At 40.9% G+C, this 21619-nt stretch overlaps 1 protein-coding gene across 6 annotated transcripts in view; it reads right to left on the bottom strand.

Annotated features, from left to right (window-relative positions):
* ALPK1 (alpha kinase 1) overlaps positions 1-15825 on the bottom strand; it is a 113929-nt gene extending 98104 nt beyond the window's left edge. For 5 of the 6 annotated variants that reach the window (XM_018049218.1, XM_018049217.1, XM_018049220.1 and 2 more), the window contains exons 1-2: positions 15622-15825; positions 5104-5155 (exon numbers count right to left, since the gene is read on the bottom strand). The gene's annotated coding sequence lies outside the window, so the exon portion shown is untranslated. The remainder of the gene's footprint in view (positions 1-5103; positions 5156-15621) is intronic. The other variant, XM_018049216.1, reaches the window with a different exon arrangement.

Here is a 21619-nt window from a genome sequence, read left to right on the forward strand (position 1 = left end):
ACATAACAGCTTAGGCTGCTGCTGCTGCTGCTAAGTCGCTTCAGTCGTGTCCGACTCTGTGCGACCTCAGAGATGACAGCCCACCAGGCTCCCCTGTCCCTGGGATTCTCCAGGCAAGAACACTGGAGTAGGTTGCCATTTCCTTCTGCAACGCATGAAAGTGGAAACTGAAAGTGAAGTCGCTCAGTCGTGTCCGACTCCTAGCGACCCCATGGACTGCAGGAACACTGGAGTGGGTTGCCATTTCCTTCTCCAATGCATGAAAGTGGAAACTGAAAGTGAAGTCGCTCAGTCATGTCCGACTCCTAGCGACCCCACGGACTGCAGCCTACCAGGCTCCTCCGTCCACGGGATTCTCCAGGCAAGAGTACTAGAGTGGGCTGCCATTGCGAGATAACTCTTACTAGGTGTTCATTTTTACTTGGGCTTCCCTGGGGTCTCAGGGGTAAAGAATCCATCTGCAATGCAGGAGACACAGGTGCAGTTCCTGGGTCGGGAAGATCCCCTGGAGAAGGAAAGGGCAATCCACTCCACTATTCTTGCCTGGGGAAATCCCATGGACAGAGGAGCCTGGAGAGGTACAGTCAGTGGGATCGCAAAGAGTTGGACATGATTTAGTGACTGAGCACGCACACATATTTTTACTTATGAATGAAAACAAATATGGCACTCCATGAAACAAAAAAGTTATAAATAAATTACAAGACTTAGTCACGGTGTAAGAAACTGGAAAACTTTTTTTTTTTTTGAAAACTTTTTTGAAACATTAAAATAGTGACATATACCATTTACCTAACCAAAGATCTTTTTTTAACTGTTTCAGTAAAAATCCATTAGTTGTTTTGAATTTCAATATAGAAAAAGTAATCCATTGTTTCATCTCTATGATATTCCACTGTAACTACAATAAAGTTTACACTTGGGCTATGGAGAAAGAGTTTGCTAACAAGGGCTTCCCTTGTGGCTCAGCTGGTAAAGAATCTCCCTGCCATGCAGGAGACCTGGGTTCGATCCCTGGGTTGGGAAGATCCCCTGGAGAAGGGAAAGGCTACACACTCCAGTATTCTGGCCTGGAGGATTCCATGGACTGTATAGTCCATGGTGTCGCAAAGAATCGGACACGACTGAGAGACTTTCATTCACTCACTAGCATTGCAGGCATGTTTAAATGGCTTGAGAGGGAAAAAAAAAGATCTATTAAACTATTAGGGTATTTTAGAGTGACTAAATATATGAAAGAAATACTGATAATTAAAGGAGTATTATCTGTTTATGAAATGCTCCAGAAGTCCTTCACTTGCAAATAATGTAGTGGTTCTGAACATACACATGAACTCAAGCCTTTGTTCCTGCTCTTGTCTTGACCCCTACCTTATTCTCACTATACATCCTACAGTCGGCGAAGACTGACAAACTTCTCATAAATGTGGTCTCCACTCTCTCTGTCTCTCCTGTTGCTGCTGGTACAGGTCCTCTCCAGTTCGTACTGTCAGCCTTACACCGGTTTTCCTGCTATCTGTCCCTCTTTGTTTCCACACTCTACCCTTCATGGACGGCCAGATAGCTTCTTAAAAACAGAACAGTGTCACCTCTACTTAAAAATGTCTGTTGACTTTCTGTTGCCTGTGGGATGGAGTCGAGGCCTCTGGTCTTGGCATGGAGAGTCCAACCTGCCTTGCTCAGCTCTGCAAGCAATGTAACGTAGTGTCTGCCCTTGAGTGTCCTGGAGTAGCATCCCACAGCACTCTGCTGTTTTTGACTCTGTGGCAGAGCTTGGTCCAAGGCTCTGATATACGTTGGTTACTTAATTGTCTCCCAAGAGACTGTGAGTCCTGAGAGTGCCCAGTGTCTCCCTGGCTCTCCTTTGAATCTCCAGCACGCAGCTGAGCTTGCTCCGTGACTAACACACAGGGGAAGCTCAGTGCAGGTTTGTGAATAGATTAATGAATGAACAAAGGCTGTTCTCCCCATCTTTAGGGAATTCTTCTTCAGTTTTTGAGTTTTATAGTGCCACCTCTCTAAAACCTTTCTTGACTCTTACCTAGCGTAAGTAATTGCCGTCACAGTGTTTTTTTTGTTCATATAAATTAGTTGTGCTTCCCTGGTGGCTCAGAGGTTAAAACGTCTGCCTCCAATGCAGGAGACCCGGGTTCGATCCCTGGGTTGGGAAGATCCCCTGGAGAAGGAAATGGCAATCCACTCCAGTATTCTTGCCTGGAGAATCCCATGGACGGAGAAGTCCGTGGGGTCGCAAAGAGTCGGACACAACTGAGCAACTTCACCTCTCCGTTGTATATACTCCAGCCTCCTTTCAGGTCGTACCCACTGAAAGGCAGCCTGGGAGAGTGAAAAGGGCATGAGCTGGAGGTAGACAACCCGGAGCTTGTATTTAGTCTTGCCACTCACTCATCCTGTCACCTTCGATAGGTAAGTCAGCTCATTTTTAATTTTTAAAAATTGAAGTATAGTTGATTTACGATATTGTGCCAATTTCTGCTATTTAGTAAAGTGAGTTAAGCACATATATTCTTTTTTTCATATTCTTTTCCATTATGGTTTATCACAAGGTATTAAACACAGTTCCCTGTGCTATCCCGTAGGACCTTATTGTTACATTATTTTATTTATTTATCTACAGGCTGTGTCACATGGCTTGCAGGGGATCTTACCTTCCTGGCCAGGGATTGAACCTGTGCCCTCATCAGTGAAAGCAGAGTCCTAACCACTGGACTGCCAGCGAATGCCCCAATTATTCTATTTTATCTGCTTTTCTAAAATGAACATTTCCCCCCACCCTCTCTACATGAGGCTAACACCACTTCCCCATAGGTTTAATGCAAAGCTTAAAAGAGGAAGTGAGGAACTTTCCTGGCAGTCCAGTAGCTGAGGCTCTGTGTTTCCACCGCAGGGAGCACAGTTTCTGTCCCTGGTTGGGGAATTAAGATCCTGCACTGCTTATGACACATTTGAGATTTTCATGAAGTTTTAGTATTTATTCCCTTTCCCTGAGGGTGAAAGTGAAAGTGAGTCACTCAGTCTTGTCCTTCCCTCTGTGACCTCATGCAGTCCCTGGATTTCTCCAGACCATATCTAATTTAAATCTAGGTTTCCAGGGCTTCAAAAACTACAGAGACTCAGTAATGTTTCCTGAGTAAATAAATGAATTCCAGAGTTGTATTTGGTCAAAAGTGATATAAATACATATTTTAACAGACTTTTAAACTAATACGATTGCTTGTCATTCCTTCCTACTCACTTAGTGTAAATATTACATCTTAATACTCTGACATGGCTCAAATAAAAAATTTCTCATATTTATGATTATAGTATCCAAAGTATATAGAGGTCACACAATTTGAAGCATAAATATTTTCTAATCTTTTGGGTATACTTGCATTTGTTTATTTTCTTTCATTTAGTCATTGTAAAGTATGTCTATGAAGTATTTCCATAAAGTGAAATAATGTTTATATTTTAATGGAATAACTATATTATAATGTTAAGTAAGGAAAAATAGAATATAAATTAGTTCATACAGCATGATAGCAATTATATTTTAAAACGTCACTGAGGATCAATGATTTTTTTTTCCAGAAATAGCAAAAATCCACCCTAAAATTAATATAAAATCTCAAGGGACCCTAAATAATCAAAACAATCTTTAAAAGGAAGAATAAAACTGGGGGGCTGCCATTTTTAGAAAAACTGGACTACATCAAAATTAAAAAACTTTTGTGCATCAAAGGACACAGTAAACAGAGTGAAAAGGAAACCCATGGAATGGGGCAGGTATTTGCAAATCATGTAGCTGTTAAGGAGTTTATATCCAGAATATACAAGGAATTCTTACTACCCAACAACACAAACAACCCAATTGAAAAATTAGTCAAGGGACTTCAACATTTCTCCGAAGAAGATATACAAATGGCCAACAAGCACAGGAAAAGATAAGCTCAATAAACGTAGGAAAAGATAAGCTCCCTGTTACTAACCATTAAAGAAATGAATAAGCTCATCATTACTAACCATAAAGGAATGAACATTAAAATTGAAATGAGATGCTGCCTCACACCCATTAGAATGGCTGCTATGAAAAAAAACACAGGAACAGAAAAAGTGTTGGCCACAGTGTGGAGAAGTTGGAACCCTGGCACGCTGTTGGTGGGAATACAAAATGGTACAGCTGCTATGGAAAACAGCATGAGGGTTCTTCAAAAAATTAAAACATAGAAAAATCGTCTGATCCAGCAACTCCACTTCCAAGTACATACCCAAAATAACTGAAAGCAGCAACTTGAAGAGATATCTGTGTACCATGCTAATAACAGCACTATTCACAATAGCCAGAAAAGATGGAAACAACCTATATGTCCATTGACAGATAAATGGATACGAGAAATGTGGTATACACATACAATGGAATGCTATTCAGCCTTAAAAGGGAAATTTAGACATCTGCTACAAGAAGGATAAACCCGAGAACATCATACTAAGTGTAATAAGTAAGTCACGAGAGAACAAATACTGCCTGATTCTACTCACACAAGGTACCTAGAGTTGTCAGATTCAGACACAGGAAGTAGAATGATGGTTTCCAGGGCTGGGTGGAGGGGAGAATGAAAAGCGATTGTTTGACTGTACAAGGTGAAAAGAATTCAGTGGATGGATGGGAATGATGGTAGCACAAAATACCACTTAAACGTGTACATTAAAAATAGTTATATAAGTAAACTTGATGTGCATTTTACCACAATTCATGCAAACAATTTAAAAATAGTCAGGAGGCCAGGAGCCCAATCTGGCTGTCTGTGATGACCCAGAGGGGTGGGATGGGCGGAAGTGCGGGAGGCTAAGGAGAGAAGGGGTATTCATATAATTTTGACTGATTCGCACTGCCGTACAAAATTGTAAAGCAATTTTCCACCAATTAAAAAATAAGGAAAACACAAAAAGTTAATCAGAAGGAAATACACCAAAATATTGAGCTTTTGCTTCTAAAGTCATACTTTTTGATCATTTCCTCTTTTCATATTTTCTACAGTGACTATATAGAGTTATAGCATTAGGAAAAAAAGAATTCAAAAATTTCAGATGAAAACTTACCCCGAATCTGTGTTTATTAGATTTCAATCCATTTCTGATTTAGAAGAACCTCCTAGTTAAAAAAAATTTTTTTAAACTCAGAGGCCTTTGAATAAGCACAGTAAGAAATAGTCTCTATTTCCTGCATTGTGTCATAGGCATTGTTGCATGCTTGCTATCTGAAACATCCGGATAAGAGAACAGAGGAAACTCACGTTCCTTTGTCCCCCAAGAGAGTGGAGAAGTTACAAATGGTCATCACTCCTCCTCACTTTCGATTACACAGGAAGACAGCTATTATTTCAGCCAGACTTTTGTTCCATCACGCTACTGAAAATGCCTTGATCAGCGTCACTGATAGACTCTACATACCTGAATCCAGCGGTCCATTCTCATTCCTCATCTTAGTCAACACACCAACAGCTTGTGACGCAGACCCTGCCTCCTCTACCACCCTCCAGGACACCACGGTCTTTTTTCTGTCCTCCAACATTATGGGTCACTCCTTCATGGCCTTTGGACTGGTTCTCTTCCTCTCCTAAATCCCATCCTGCTGGAATGTGCAAAGGCTCAGCCTCTGGCCCTCCTGCTTTCTCCATCTAAATCCACTCCTTGGTGATTTCATTTAGTTTATGGTTTTAAATCACATGTGCTTCCCTGGTGGCTCAGATGGAAAAGAATCTGCCTGCAATGCAGGAGACATGGGTTCGATCCCCGGGTGGGGAAGATCCCCTGGAGAAGGGAATGCCTACCCACTCCAGTATCCTTGCCTGGAGAATTCCATGGACAGAGGAGCCTGGTGGGCTACAGTCCATGAGGTCACAAAGAGTTGGACACGACTGAGTGGCTAATACTTTAAATAACATGTATTGGTTGAAAATCATCTATTTCCTCTCTCCCATTCAAACTTCTCTCTTGAACTTTACAGAAGCATATTTTCAACTGTTTGATTATGTGCACTTGGATATTTAATAAGCATCACATTTTCAAAAATGTCCACATTGAAATCCTGATCTGCCTCAGCTAATGACTCCACCTTTCCAGGAGAGTGAAATGAAAGGCCAGCTCTTAGAAGAACTGTGTTCAGAGAGGCTGAGTGGAAGCAGATGGGGTGATTGGAAGCGATACATCTTTGGAGAAAATTTGGCCAGGGGAACTCCTTGGTTCCCTCATGTCCACTGAGTCTTTTACTTTGTATGTGTGCAGCTTCAGTCTAAGAAGTTTTTTCTCTGACAACTGTGACTTGCGGGAATTATGGTATTAAGATGCTGTGGAACTTCTGAAATCTGTTGCATAATAAGCTTTTCTTTCACACTAACTTCTCTTTTCACACATGGTGGCTACTAGCTTGCAAATGAGTTATTACCAGCCTACCAGATGCTTCCCAGAAGCCGTGATCAAGAAGTATTTAAATCATAAACGATTTTAAGGTTGTACCACTGTTATTTCTGATATATTTTTTAAGACTCTAGAATTTTGAAACATTTTATTATTGAGAGCAGAACAGTGTTATTGTAGAAAATTTGGAGAAAAAATATGGTAAAAAAGAAAAGAAGAATTACCCATGGTTGCACTAAGAAATAAGCATTATAGTTTGATAGCATTATTTCTATGCATAGTTATAATATTTACGATGAAGTTTTAAAAAGTGTAAGTTCTCAAAATTTAAGTATTCTTTGACCATAATCAAGCAGTCTGATATTTCTCTCAACTGTGATGCCTAGATACACTCAGAAGTGATTTAACAAAACACTGTGACTCAGTACATATTTTGGTGGCTCTTCTTTCACTCACGCTACTGCTGCTGCTAAGCTGCTTCAGTCGTGTCCGACTCTGTGCGACCCCACAGACGGCAGGCAGCCTACCAGGCTCCCCCATCCCTGGGATTCTCCAGGCACTGAAGTGGCTTGCCATTTCCTTCTCCAATGCATGAAAGTTAAAAGTGAAAGTGAAGTCGCTCAATTGTGTCCAACTGTTAGCGACCCCATGGGCTGCTCCGCCCATGGGATTTTCCAGGCAACAGTACTGGAGTGGGTTGCCGTTGCCTTCCTCTCTTTAACTCGTATCCTATGGTTAACTTAGGGGCAGTTTCCGCGTGTGTTATCTCTTGTTTCTCTGTCAGCCTTACTTCAGAACTAGACTTCCTCACCACTTTGCCCGCCCCCACATCCCACCTAACACAGAAAACTAATCCCAACCCTCAGTAGTAACTGTTAACTTTTATCAAAGTGTTCCTAAGAGAAGATCTCTCCTACTGCGTATGTGGCAGGCACGGTACTCTCAATAGCAGGATGCAGGAGCCTGGGGTAAGGCCAGAACCTCCTTCGGAGTTATTTGTTCAAGTCAGGAAGGCAAGTGAAGGACAGACATAGTTGCAGGTACTGGGGAAAGTCTGGTTTGGCACGCGTGTCATCTTACTCAGAAAGGATATTAAGAGACAATTGGCAGAGTTCTAGTAAATGGTAGGAATTCGAGGTAGAGGAAGCGTATTGCATGAGGCAGAGTAATGGAGAGATGTTAACAGCATAGCAAAGAGGTGGAAATAATAATTATTACCATTTATTAAGTAAATATGATGAATAATAGTACCCGTCTCACAAACTGTAGTGAGTATTAAATAAAATAAATGTTTCTAATATAATGGGATGAAAAAATCATTAACAGAGATTAAGACTGGAGTAAAGGAAGCTGGAAGTTTGAGGAGAGAGGAGATATTATAAAATAGGTATTTAGGAAGGTGAAAGAACTAGGGTTATGTAATATGATTGCCTGGCAATATTAAGACCTACTTGAAACACATGATAACGGATATAAGTGCTTATAAACAAATATCAGTCAACACAGTATTATCACTTTTTGCTTTAGCCATATTTCAAAGCTTGCACACACTCACTGGATAGGAGAAGAGTTGGATTTAATCAAGATTGTGGTTTAGTCAAAATAAAAGTAATACAGGGATCAGAGACCTAATCCTATTTCTCTGGCTTCAAACGCCTTTTGCCTAGTTTTTCTACTAGATTCTTCCTTTCTATAGCAACCATATAGATCCAAGGAGGAAAGCAAAATAATGCTCTAAATGCTTAGAAAATGTAAAAATATCTAGATGCTAGAACTTTAATTTTTAATTTTTTTTTTGAACCCCCCTCCCACCTCCCTCCCCATAACATCTCTCTGGGTCATCCCCATGCACCAGCCCCAAGCATGCTGTATCCTGCGTCAGACATAGACTGGCGATTCAATTCTTACATGATAGTATACATGTTAGAGTGCCATTCTCCCAAATCATCCCACCCTCTCCCTCTCCCTCTGAGTCCAAAAGTCCGTTATACACATCTGTGTCTTTTTTGCTGTCTTGCATACAGGGTCGTCATTGCCATCTTCCTAAATTCCATATATATGTGTTAGTATACTGTATTGGTGTTAATCATCTGTTAATGATTTTTTCATCCCATTATATTAGAAACAAGAAATCAAATAAGGATTTTTATAACCTGCAGCCATATCTATCGACTTATCTGATTTAAATGCTTGCATCCTATCTTTAGATGAGCTTTCCACACTCTATTTAAGACAAATGTTTATATTTGTACACTTGAATATAATCTCTTTTTGCTGACTTAAGGTCATGATTTCAGCAACTCTTTTTAAATTTTCTTTTACTTCAAAATTCCTCAGCCTAGAAACTCATTCCTATTAATAATGAAATATATTATTTGTTCCCATGTTAAAACAAATTGATCCAGTTCTTTCTTCAACTAATTCATAATTCTTTTCATTCCTTTAGAGAAAAACACTGAGAAAAAGTTCTTTTTTATTCACTGTTCCCAATTTCTCCCTTCTTTGTCTCCTTTAAATTTCTTTTGATAAGGTTTTCACTCTCAACTGCCAAGGATTCACATTAATTCTGTGTTGTTAAAGGTTGTTTTTCAAGGTTCATCTTATGTGGCATATAAAAAAAAAATGTATATAAGCCTTGTAGCAATAAGACTGACATACAGTAGTCTCCTCATATCCACAGGAAATTGTTTCTAAGACACCCCAGTGGATGACTGAAACCATGGATAGAACTGATGGGATAAAGTTTATATTTTAAAGGAAGACAAGAAAATTTAAGCAGAAAATTCTCTCTCCATTTGGGCCTTCTCCCTCCCCGTTTAGTGTGCAATGTTCGTCTGCCTTATAAAGGCTCTCCTGTCCATGGGATTCTCAAGATTCTCCAAGCACGAATACTTGAATGGGTTGTCATGCCCTCCTCCAGCGGATCTCCCCACCCCAGGGATCGAGTCTGCATCTCTTTTGTCTCTTGCATTGGCAGGCTGGCTCTTTATCACTGGAGCCGCCTGTGAAGCCAGACCTCAAAGGTGGGAATGCAAAGATCAAGTTTTTCCTTTTTTCAATGCTAACAATGTTTTCTTCTTAACTTTATTGTTAATTGAATTTTGGTTGACAGTGTCAAACCCTATATATACCTTACATACATATCTATGACAAAGTTTAATTTATAAATTGGGCACAACAGAAGAATAACAATAACTAATAATAAAAGAGAACAATTGTAACAATATGCTGACTGAAGTTACATGAAGGTAGTCTCTCTCTCTCTCTTTCTCTCTCAAAATAACTTTTTGCATAAATTTAATGCCTTTCTGGGCTTCCCTGGTGGCTCAGAGGGTAAAGCATCTGCCTGCAATGCAGGAGACCTGGGTTCAATCCCTGGGTCGGGAAGATCCCCTGGAGGAGGAAATGGCAACCCACTCCAGTATTCTTACCTGGAGAATCCCATGGATGGAGAAGCCTGGAGGGCTACAGGCCACAGGGTCGCAAAGAGTCGGACACGACTGAGTGACTTCACTCACTCACAATGCCTCTCTATTTTAACTACACATTAATCACAAACTATGGCCAAAACATTTGCAATCTGAGGTGTGGCAGCCAAGCGAGCACAAATTTTATTTTCATTCTTCACAACTTCATGAAAAGAAGGCTTGTCCTTACAGCAGATCTTAGCAAATTCAGCATGCAATTTTTTTCCTTTCCTGATTAAGTCAAGAACTTTCATCTGTCCACTTAGAGGAAGCACTTTATGGCTCCTCTTTGGCATACCCGAATTGCCAGTGTCACTACTCTGGCTCGTTAGGGCCATTATGAAGTAAAATGAGGCTGACTTACTGCTGGGACAGTGTATTGGATAACCAAGACGGCCGCTAGGTGACGGACAGGGGGGCAACGCTCCACACTCAAATCACGAGATTCACGCCTGGGCCAGACAGCGCAGGATTTCATCATGCTACTCAAAAGGGAAGGTAATTTAATATTTTGGGGGCATCCTGGTGGTGCCAAAGGTAAAGAACTGGCCTGCCAGTGCAGGAGACATAAGAGACGTGTGTTCCATCCCTGGGTTGGGAAGATTCCCTGGAGGAGATCACGGCAACTCGTTCTAGTGTTCTTGCCTGCAGAATACGGACAGAGGAGCCTGGGGGGTACAGTCCATAGAGTTGCAAAGAGTTAGACGTGACCGAAGCAACTTAGCAAGCACCTGGTGGCTCGGTGGTAAAGCATCCGTTGCAGGAGACACACGTTTGATCCCTTCCCTCTGAGAAAATTCCACGTGCTGAGGAGCAGCTAAGACCAGGCACCACAACTGTTGAGCGTGTGTTCCAGAGCCCAGGAGCTGCAAATACTGAGCTCACGAGCTGCAGCTACTGAACCCACACTCCTAGAGCCGGTGTAAGACACTGCTGTGAAAAGAGTAGCTCCCGCACCCCCAGCAACTAGAGAAAAGCCCGCTCACCAAGGAAGACCCAGCACAGACAAAAAGTTTTCTTTTTAGATTAAAAAGAATTAAAAAAAAAATTTAGGAATTTCTGAGTTTTTTTCATTTAATGTTTCTGGATCAAGAGTAACTAAAACCATGAAAAGCAAAACCATAGATAAGGTGGCGGGGGGGACTACTGCACAGAATATACTTAATAAATGTGCATTAATAAATAATGAATGTGTGCATACTCAGTCATGTCCAACTCTTTTGCGACTCCCGTGGACTGTAAGCCCACCAGGCTCCTCTGTCCATGGGATTTTCCAGGCAAGAATACTGGAGTGGGTTGTCATTTGCTTCTCCAGGGGGTCTTCCTGACCCAGGGATTGAAACTGTGTCTTCTGCATCTCCTGCACTGTAGATGGATTCTTTATCCCTGAGCCATCTGGGAAGCCTGAATAATAAACATTTATAGTATTACTTAGAGGGGCTTCCCTGGTGGCCCAGCGGTGAAGAATCCACCTGAAATGCAGGAGATTCAGGAGACACGGGTTCAAATCCTGGGCTGGAAAGATCCCCTGGAGGAGGGCATGGCATCCCACTCCAGTATTCTTGCCTGGAGAATCCCATGGACTGAGGAGCCTGGTGGGCTACAGTTCATGGAGTTGCAAAGGGTCGGACGCACCTGAAGCGACTTAGCAGCAGCAGCAGCATCTTAATTTAGCAGTGGTGACCAGATTGAATGTCATTTATAGCGAGTGGGAGACATGTTTGCTTGGTTTATCAGACCTTTAGATACTACCTGCTTGTGAGTTCCTGAACTCTGGGATCTGTTCACCTCATGTTGAATCCCAGCCACACAGTAAGTCCCCTGCTCCCAGTCGCTTTCCATTCATCACACATTAGGAGATCTGGTTCTAATTCTGGCTGAGTCACAAACTAGTTGTGTGAATTTAGGCAAATCACCTTTCCCTGCTAGACCTCAATTTCCTCACCTTGAAAATTGGGGGAGTTTTAGAGATTATCATGCTAGGTGAAGTAAGTTAGACAGAGAAAGATAAAAATCGTATGACATTACTTATACGTGATATCTAAAAAAAATGATACAAAAGTACTTATTTACAAAACAGAAACAGACTCACAGACTTCCAAAACAATTTAAAGTTACCAAAGGGGAAAGGTGGAGTGGTGGGGGATAAATTAGGAGATTGGGATTAACATATACACACTAGTATATATAAAACAGATAATCAACAGAGGCCCCTGTATAGCACAAGGAACTCTACTGAAGACTCTGTAATGACCTAGGTGGGAAAAGAATCTGAAAAAGAATATACATATATACGTATAATGAAATCACTTTGCTGTGGACCTGAGACTAATGCAACATTGTAAATTATACTCTAGTATACAACAATTTTATGTATTCTTTTAAAAAATTTATTTAAACATAAAATATAAAAAAGAATGTTAGGAAAAGAAAAAATTTGGAATTAGGAGGGTTGAGAAGGAAATGGCAACCCACTCCAGTGTTCTTGCCTGGAGAATCCCAGGGGCGGGGGAGCCTGGTGGGCTGCCGTCTATGGGGTCGCACAGAGCTGGACACGACTGAGGTGACTTAGCAGCAGCAGCAGCAGAAGCAGCAGCAGACTCTAAAGTCCTTTCCAACTCTGTGATTCCACAATACTATTTCACATCTCTCAAAATTGAGCAGCAAGTAACAGGATCAGTGTCAGCCTGGACTGCTAGCATAGGAGCTGCATGTTCTCCATGGGACTTAGAATTATTTCCTCCTTAGAATGAATCCCTTAAAATTGCCAGTATGACTATTTTAATGGTCACTGGCACATACCATGATATGTTAATGGCCCTGGACCTACAAGACGCTTATCATGTCCTCCCCAACTGCTACCCTCCAGCCCCAACCCCACCCCAACTTCAGAGTTCATGGTGTCTCAGTGAAACAGGCAGAATGGAGCCATAATACTTACTCTGGGTAATTCATCCTTTTTATGATCCTTATTTCAAAAACTATTAGCTAGATTCTGCATCTCTTCAATTTTATGACAAGTGGTAAGGGCTGTAGATCTGATAAAAGTTTGATAAAGCATTTCTTTATCTATCTATATTTTGTACATCTATAATTAGGCAATTCAACAGATCATGTTAACATTGAAATCTGTCACCAAGGACCAGTGAAGTTCAAAGATACTTCACTGGTTCAGAAAATATCGACTTCTCAAATATGTTAGGGCAGTATTTCCAAAACTTTAGCCATTTACATACCACCTTCACAATCTTTACTATATCTGCATATTACTTGTAATAGTTTTTATTTAATCATTTCCTTAAAATCAATAGTAAATTTATTTTTACTTAGCATCTTCCTGAGCAATAAAATCCATGAAATTATAGATTTTAAAAGCTAGTTGCATTTTCAATGTACCTTGAACTAAGCACAACTCAAATTTTCAAAGTTGGGATATGTGTCACCTAAAATTGGTAGTTTGTATACCATATTTTGGGCAAGTTAAATGAATATGTAACTGATATTTAAGCTGCGATCATCTCTTTCTGTCCTTCAGCCATAGAGGAATGACAGCATCAGATAATATTCTTACTTTCAAATCTGTCTCATGGAACTCTAGAAACAAAGGACATCACAACATCTTTGTTGTGATTTGCAAAGCAACGTTGCAAAAATAGATGTCACTGTCAATAAGAAGGACTCTCCAGGTGGCTCAATGGTGAAGAATCTGCCTGCCAAAGCAGAGAGACTTTCATCCCTGGGTTGAGAAGATCCCCTGGAGGAGGAAATGGCAACCCTCTCCAGTATTCTTACCTGGAAAATTCCATTGACAGAGGAACCTGGTGGGCTACAGTCCATGGGGTCACCAAAGAGTCGGACACGACTTAGCAACTGAGCACGTATGCACGTCAGTAACAAAGAACAGAGTACAGAGAGAGGCAGCAAATACAGTAAAAATAAATACGGAATTAGTTACACCAAAAGTTTGAATGTACAGTCCTGTTCAAAGTTCTTCAACCTAGACACTTAAAACTCAGGAAACAAAAGCATTTCCAAGGAACGTTTTATTTGGAAAAGCCCTCATTTTCTGAAATAGATTAAAGGACAGGAAAAGCAGTGTATGTGCTGTGTTCTGGGAAATGGGTCAGTGACATTCTTTTGGAATGGGAGAAGCCATGGAATTTCAGAAATATCTTGAAATGCACACATTTACTCTTAATAAAAATTCCAGCTTCTAAACCCAAGCTTAAATCACACAGCCCTTGAAGGGAGATTGTTACAGTTTAACAAGTCAGGTGCGCTCATTACACAGTATTATTTTGGGTGGGGTTTTATAATATCCATCATAATTTGCATATGGCTTTTTCAACTTCAAAAAATATTTATATATATTTATTGTCTCCCTACTTATGCAAGTAGATGAGTATAAAATTCTGATGTCTTGCTGGGGGAAGAATTGAAGAATTCATCTCAGGCTGAAAAAGATATTTGAAGTAGAAAGTAAATTATTGCTAGAATAATTTAAAGTATTTTGTTTCCTTGAGGCTACAGGTTGATAGAATTTGGACAGAAGAGATGCGAAGAGAGACAAATTTTTTTTGGATATAAAGCGGATAGAAAGACTTGGTTTGACAATTGTTTAGGTCTGTGTGTCTTCCAAGTGGTAAATTAACCTACACCCACCCCTTACCCCAAATAATGCATACCGTACAGTCACATAATCTGCTGACACACCAATCAGACCTAGGGGAACACAGCTTCGGTGGTATGACTACTATTGCTCGTTTTAGTTCGCAGGGAAGAAAGAGGAGAAAGAATGTGGAGACCATGCTGAAACATCAGTAAAGACTTGTACAGCAAAAGTGATTACAAGTGAGGAATTAAAGATGTTGATGACAATAAAGTATCAGCCAAGCAAAAGCGGATCCTGTTTCTCATAAGAGTGCTAGCTGCACCGAGTTTAAAGAGGCAGAGGCAGGTAGATGCGAACGCTACAGAGATGCCGTTATGTTGTGACATAAAGCCCCCTCCTTTCCGACCCTGCCTCTTTGCACACTCACCCACCTGCAAATTCCAAACAGTTCTAAAGGTGTTTAGTCTGTGGCTTTCCAAAGTCATGTGGAGCCTTAATTTTAAATGCTAAAATTGGCGTTTTAATGAAAACGCTTGGAATGAAAAGACTCTTTGGAATAGAAATACGAAGAATTTTTATTTTTCTAGGTATTTTCCCTCTACATAATACTTCTTTATATGCAGAATTCCCCTCGGTTCGTCCCAAATGAGAAGAGTAATTCTCCAGCCAAAAGTGATAGCTGCTGTTATCACTACCTACATACTCCTGCCAAACGTCCCAGGGTTAATTTTTCAAATAAGTAATCCCAACTACTTAATCAAACACCTCAATTCAGTGATAAATGAAGCCAGATTTTCACTAGCAGCTCTAGCATGCCTCTGGACTTGAGGACTTCATCATTTAAACCTTAAAAAAACAAAAAACAAAAACCAAAAACCGTTTCTTTTCTTCTCTTCCTAATAACCTAACACCGATACAGGTGGCCCTTCCCCGGCCCCCACTCCCCCTCCGTTTCTAGGGAGTTTTCAGAAATGCAAATATTCTGGAAACTCCAAAGTTATTTAAATGTAGAGAAGACCACCGGATGAAAACAGGATCACAATTTAAGAAAACACTTCCTTAAAAATTATTCCTTTATACCCACGTATACTGCGCTTTTGTCATCAGAAGGCTGATACTCACCATTATCTCGAGGAAGAGGAAATACACTTTAAACAAGCAAGTCTAACTCTTAAAAAGTTAATTATAGCACAAGTTCCCTGAAATATACTGTTTCTCATAAACAGCCTCCATTTCAGGAAGTAGGAATTTAAAAGGAAACATGGCCTGTTATTGTCTCAGAGTCTGTGTAATTCAGCTCGGGGACTTTTCAGCAGTTCTGCGCCATAAGACACTCCCCTTTAGGAATTGCTTTAGTGAAAGGTATTCTGGGAGTTGTATTGCTACAGAGAAGTCCCTTCTTAAAAAAGTGCAAGAAAACTCCTTATTTGGATTGAGTTAGAATGGAGAGCCAGTCCACTGAGAGAATGTCAGTTAGAAGAAATGAGCATGACATTGTTTTTTATCTATTATCAAAAGAAATTCTTGTTAAGGCTCCATTCAGTACTCTTATCTATTTTAGAATTAGTGTGTACAGCTGAGCTTGTCACAGGGACACCTATATTACCAAGTTTTGGGAGGGTTGAAAAATGAGGTTGGAATTTATCTCATAGAAAATCTCGTTGGGCTGCTTGATTTAACAGTGAGGACTGTCTAATTGCATCACATAGTGGACATCATCCTTCAGTATAAATCTGCGCTCCAAATTCTGACAAAAAATACCAAAAGTACATGAAAAGGTTGGTAAATGTTTAACATTTTATTGAAAAAATTATTGATGTCAGTACTTTTAATTTTCTCAGTCCTTTCTGAGCCTGCTGGGTTAAAGAAGTATCCGAAAGTGAAGGAATAAAAGATTTTACTAGTAGTAATTTGATAAATCTTGGTAGAGCCCTTTTGATATGTTTCCCCCAAACTGAGAAAGTAAACGACTAATAAAAAGAAAAAAAAAAGTTTTAAGTGTTAGTCACTCAGTCATGTCCAACTGTTTGCGGCCCCATGACCAGGCTCCTCTGTCCATGGGATTCTCCAGGCAAGAGTACTGAAGTGGGTTGATATTCCCTTCTCCAGGGGATGTTCCCGGCCAGGCACTGTACCTGGGTCTCCGGCACTGCAGGCAGACTCTTCACAGTCTGAGCCGCTAGGGAAGCCCTGGTAGAACAATTCACTCTCCCAAACTGGCCCTTCTCTTCCTGCTTCCATAGCCTCTGGCTCTCATAATAAGTGATTGGGGATTCCAGGATCAGATCTACTGGGGATCTCATAATCCACTGGGCTCCTCTAACCAAAAAAACCATATTAGTGTTCTATTGTTACCTAAAAATTAACACAAATTTAACACCCATTAAACAATCTGTTCTATGAAGTAAATATAAAATATTTATAAATGAAGATGCATTTAAATGTCTATAAAATGATATTATAACTAGATGTACATTTTATAAGCATTTAAGAATTTAAAAGAAAAGTTATAAAGGTTCTTTGGTATACAAAAGCAAAAAAAAAAAAAAGCAGGCCAACTCCTCTCTCTCTCCATCCTTCAAGTGCCCTGCCAATTTCCTTCTCACCATCTCATCATTCTCTTGAGAGCCTGAATTTTATTGCAGTTCTCCACATGTGAAAAATATTGAAGCATCAAAAAATTAAGTGAGAATTTTCTCTCAGCAGACTTCTTTCATGTGTGTGCTTAGTCACGTTCCATTGTTTGCGACCCCTGTGGACAGGCTTCTCTGTCCATGGGATTTTTCAGACAAGAATACTGGAGTGGGTTGCCATTTTCCTCCTCCAAGGGGTCTTCCCAACCCAGGGATCAAGCTTAGGTCTTCTGTGTCTCCTGCTTTGCAGGTGGATACTTTACCTGCTGGATGCAAGTCTCTGTCCTAGCAGACAGGAGTCCAAGATCCTCCTGCTGGTTTTGAAGTGAGCAGCCATGTTGTGACCGGGCCTGTGAGAGGCCAACAGCCCCATGGCCAGGAACCTCGAGTGACACCTGGGAGATGAAAGCACCTCAGATGCCAGCTAGCAAGAAAACAAGGGACCTCAGTCCTACAACCTCAAGTGAATCCCACCAACCACCACATGAACCAAGAAGAAAGAAAGAAAGAAAGAAAGAAAGAAAGAAAAAAACAAGCTTCTAAAAGGAACACAGCCTACTTGTTGTGGGAAAGAGAGTAGGGTATGAGAGGATGGTCACATCCCAGGTCACATCTGAGTCCCTGGGAGAGCTGCCAAGTGTGAGTTCTTGGCTTCACAAAAACAGGCCATCTCATAGGGCAAGAGATGGCAAGGTGTGGGGTTATCTGTTCTTATAGGGGAGGGTATTTCTTAGGCTAATAAGTGGGAGGAGCATTCCAGCTATTTGGGAGAAGGGGTGGGGATTTCTAAGAATTGGCCCCCTGCCCACTTTTTGACCTTTATGGCTGGCCTTGGAATGAGCATGGCGCCTGTGGGTGTGTCATCTCGCTTGCTGACGTGTAACAGTGGAAGTTGACTCGTCCGCCATCTTGGACCTATTTGGTTCTCTTTAGTTCCTGATGTGTTCTTGGATTATGTCATTCCTTTAATGGTTGCGCCCCGCCCCCTTCTTGTCTCATGACCAGCATCTTGATTATAACCTTACGAGACCCTAAGCAGAGGACCCAGCTAAGATACACTCAGATTCTAGATCCATAGAAACTGTGGTATAGGAATTATATATTGTTTCAAACCACTAAATTTGGGGTAATTTGTCATGCTACAATATATAACTAATGCACATATGATAATCTCCTTCAAACTCCAATAACAATTATTCTCGCAAAAAAGGTTTGTGTTGCTAGTGCTATTTTCTTTCTCCATTAGAGGAGAGAATATAACTGAATAATTTATAGATGTGTACATCTCTATTTTAATTCAAAACTTTAATGTAGAATATAATTCTCCATGTATGAGTCTCAAAACATAAATTAGTTGAATTCAACATTAAAAAAAATACCATTATCTTGGTACTTGAAAATTGAAGAGTATGCCCTCCCAAATCACTTCATTATTATTTTTTAATAAAGATTTTATTTTTAAAAGTTCAGAAGTACAAAATTATTGTGAAGCTAATAGAGAATTACTGTATACCCCACTCCTAGTTTCCACTGTTGTTATATCTTATATTGGGGTGGTACATTTTTCACAATTAGTGAATAAATATTGAATATTATTATTAACTACTAAAAGCTTCCCTGGTGGCTCAGACGGTAAAGCATCTGCCTGAAATGCGGGAGACCCAGGTTTGATCCCTGGGTTGGGAAGATCCCCTGGAGAAGGCAATGGCACCCCACTCCAGTACTCTTGCCTGGAGAATCCCATGGATGGAGAAGCCTGGTAGGCTACAGTCCATGGCGTCTTGAAGAGTCAGACACAACTGTGCCACTTCACCTTCACTTTACCTGCTGAGCCATTGGGGAGGCCCAAGAATATTGGAGCAGGTTGCTATTTCCTACCTCAGGGGAAATCTCCCAACCCAGGCGATGCACCTGTGTCTCTTGCATCTCCTGCATTGGTAGGAGGATTCTTTACCCCTGGAGCCACCTGGGAAGACTTGGTTTTTCTTAAAAAACAAAAACAAAAGCAAAACTCTGTGTGTGTGTGTGTGTGCCATATTGCATGCAAATGAGACCGAGATTCAAACAGTTTGGAAAAGTACGCAATGAAAAATCTGTTGCATGTCCACCTTCTCTGTCTCTCAAATTCTTTCTCTCAGATTAACTGATATTACAGCTCCATTTCTTGGATCGCTTTGTAGATCACGCGTTTACAGACATCTCCCCCCTCGCCACCACAGTTATAGCATTTTTGTTCTGCACTTTGGTTGTTTGCTTTAGTGGTGCATCCAGCAGATCTTTCCACTTAGATCTAAATTGTTTTAACTGCAGTCGTTTAACCCCACAAAAAGCGAGAAAGTGGAGTCCAGAGTAGCTTTTCTTCATTCTCAATACTTTGGACCTACTCTTGTCCCCCATTTAGGGGACAATGGGAAAAGAGCTGAGTTATCTCAGTTGATCCTGAACGTTTTCACAGGCTGGCAGAGAGGATCAGTCTGAGAAGGGGCACTTCTGAACTGAGTTAGTCCGAATCTGAACATCTGAGCTGGACTGGTTAAAGTTAGATGAGTCTGTATCCAAGATGCTTAGAGTGCATTGAGCAGAGGGGAGTATCATAGAACCTGGTTACGAAGCAACACAAAAAAGCACCACTTTCTAATTTTTTTTCTATTGTGTGTGATTGCTCAGTTCAGTCGCTCAGTTGTGTCCGACTCTTTCCGACCCCATAAACCGCAGCACGCCAGGCCTCCCTGTCCATCACCAGCTCCTGGAGTTTACTCAGACTCATCTCCATTGAGTCAGTGATGCCATCCAGTCAGCTCATCCTATCATCTTCTTCTCCTCCTGTCCTCAATCGTTCGCAGCATCAGGGTCTTTTCCAATGAGTCAGTTCTTCACATCAGGTGGCCAAAGGACTGGAGTTTCAGCTTCAGCATCATTCCCTCCAAAGAAATCCCAGGGCTGATCTCCTTCAGAATGGACTGGTTGGATCTCCTTGCAGTTCAAGGGACTCTCAAGAGTCTTCTCCAACACAGTCAAAAGCGTCAATGCTTTGGTGCTCAGCTTTCTTTATAGTCAAACTCTCACATCCATACATGACCACTGAAAAAATCATAGCTTTGACTAGACGGACCTTTGTTGGCAAAGTAATGTCTCTGCTTTTTAATATGCTGTACAGGTTGGTCATAACTTTTCTTCTATGGAGCAAGCATCTTTTCATTTCATGGCTGTGGTCACCATCTGCAATGATTTTGGAGCCCCTCAAAATAAAGTCAGTCACTGTTTCCATTGTTTCCCCATCTATTTGCCATGAAGTGACAGGACCAGATGCCATGATCTTAGTTTTCTGAATGTTGAGTTTTAAGCCAACTTTTTCACTGTCCTCTTTCACTTTCATCAAGAAACTCGTTAGTTCTTCTTCGTTTTCTGCCATATGGGTGGTGTCATCTGCACATCTGAAGTTACTGATATTTCTCCTGGCAATCTTGATTCCAGCTTATGCTTCATCCAGCCCAGCATTTCTCATGATGTACTCTGCATATAAGTTAAATAAGCAGGGTGACAATATTCAGCCTTGACGTACTCCTTTTCCTACTTGGAGCCAGTCTGTTGTTCCATGTCCAGTTCTAACTGTTGCTTCTTGACCTGCATATAGATTTCTCAGGAGGCAGGTCAGATGGTCTGGTATTCCCATCTTTTTAAGAATTTTCTGCAGTTTATTGTGATCCACACAAAGGCTTTGGCATAGTCAATAAAGCAGAAATAGATGTTTTTCTGGAACTCTTGCTTTTTCGATGATCCAACAGATGTTAGCAACTTGACCTCTGGTTCCTCTGCCTTTTCTAAAACCAGCTTGAACATCTGGAAGTTCATGGTTCATGTACTGCTGAAGTCTGGCTTGGAGAATTTTGAGCATTACTTTGCTAGTGTGTGAGACGAGTGCAATTGTGTGGTAGTTTGAACATTCTTTGGCATTGCCTTTCTTTGGGATTGGAAAGGACACTGACCTTCTCCAGTCCCGTGGTCGCTGCTGAGTTTTCCAAATTTGCTGGTATATTGAGGGCAGCACTTTCACGGCATCATCTTTTAGGATTTGAAACAGCTCAACTGGAATGCCATCACCTCCACTAGCTTTGTTTGTAGTGATGCTTCCTAAGGCCCACTTGACTTCGCATACCAGGGTGTCTGGCTCTAGCTGAGTGATCACACCATCATGGTAATCTGGATCATGAAAATCTTTTTTCTATGGTTCTATGTATTCTTACACCTCTTCTTAGTATCTTCTGCTTCTGTTAGCTCCATACCATTTCTGTCCTTTATTGTACCCATCTTTGCATGAAATGTTCCCTTGGTATCTCTAATTTTCTTGAGAAGATCTGTAGTCTTTCCCATTCTTTGTTTTCCTCTATTTCTTTGCACTGATCACTGAGGAAGGCTTTCTTTTCTCTCCTTGCTATTCTTTGGGACTCTGCATTCCAGTGGGTGTATCTTTCATTTTCTCCTTTGGC

The sequence above is a fragment of the Capra hircus genome, chromosome 6 (genome assembly GCF_001704415.2).
Source record: "Capra hircus breed San Clemente chromosome 6, ASM170441v1, whole genome shotgun sequence".
Lineage (NCBI taxonomy): Eukaryota > Metazoa > Chordata > Mammalia > Artiodactyla > Bovidae > Capra > Capra hircus.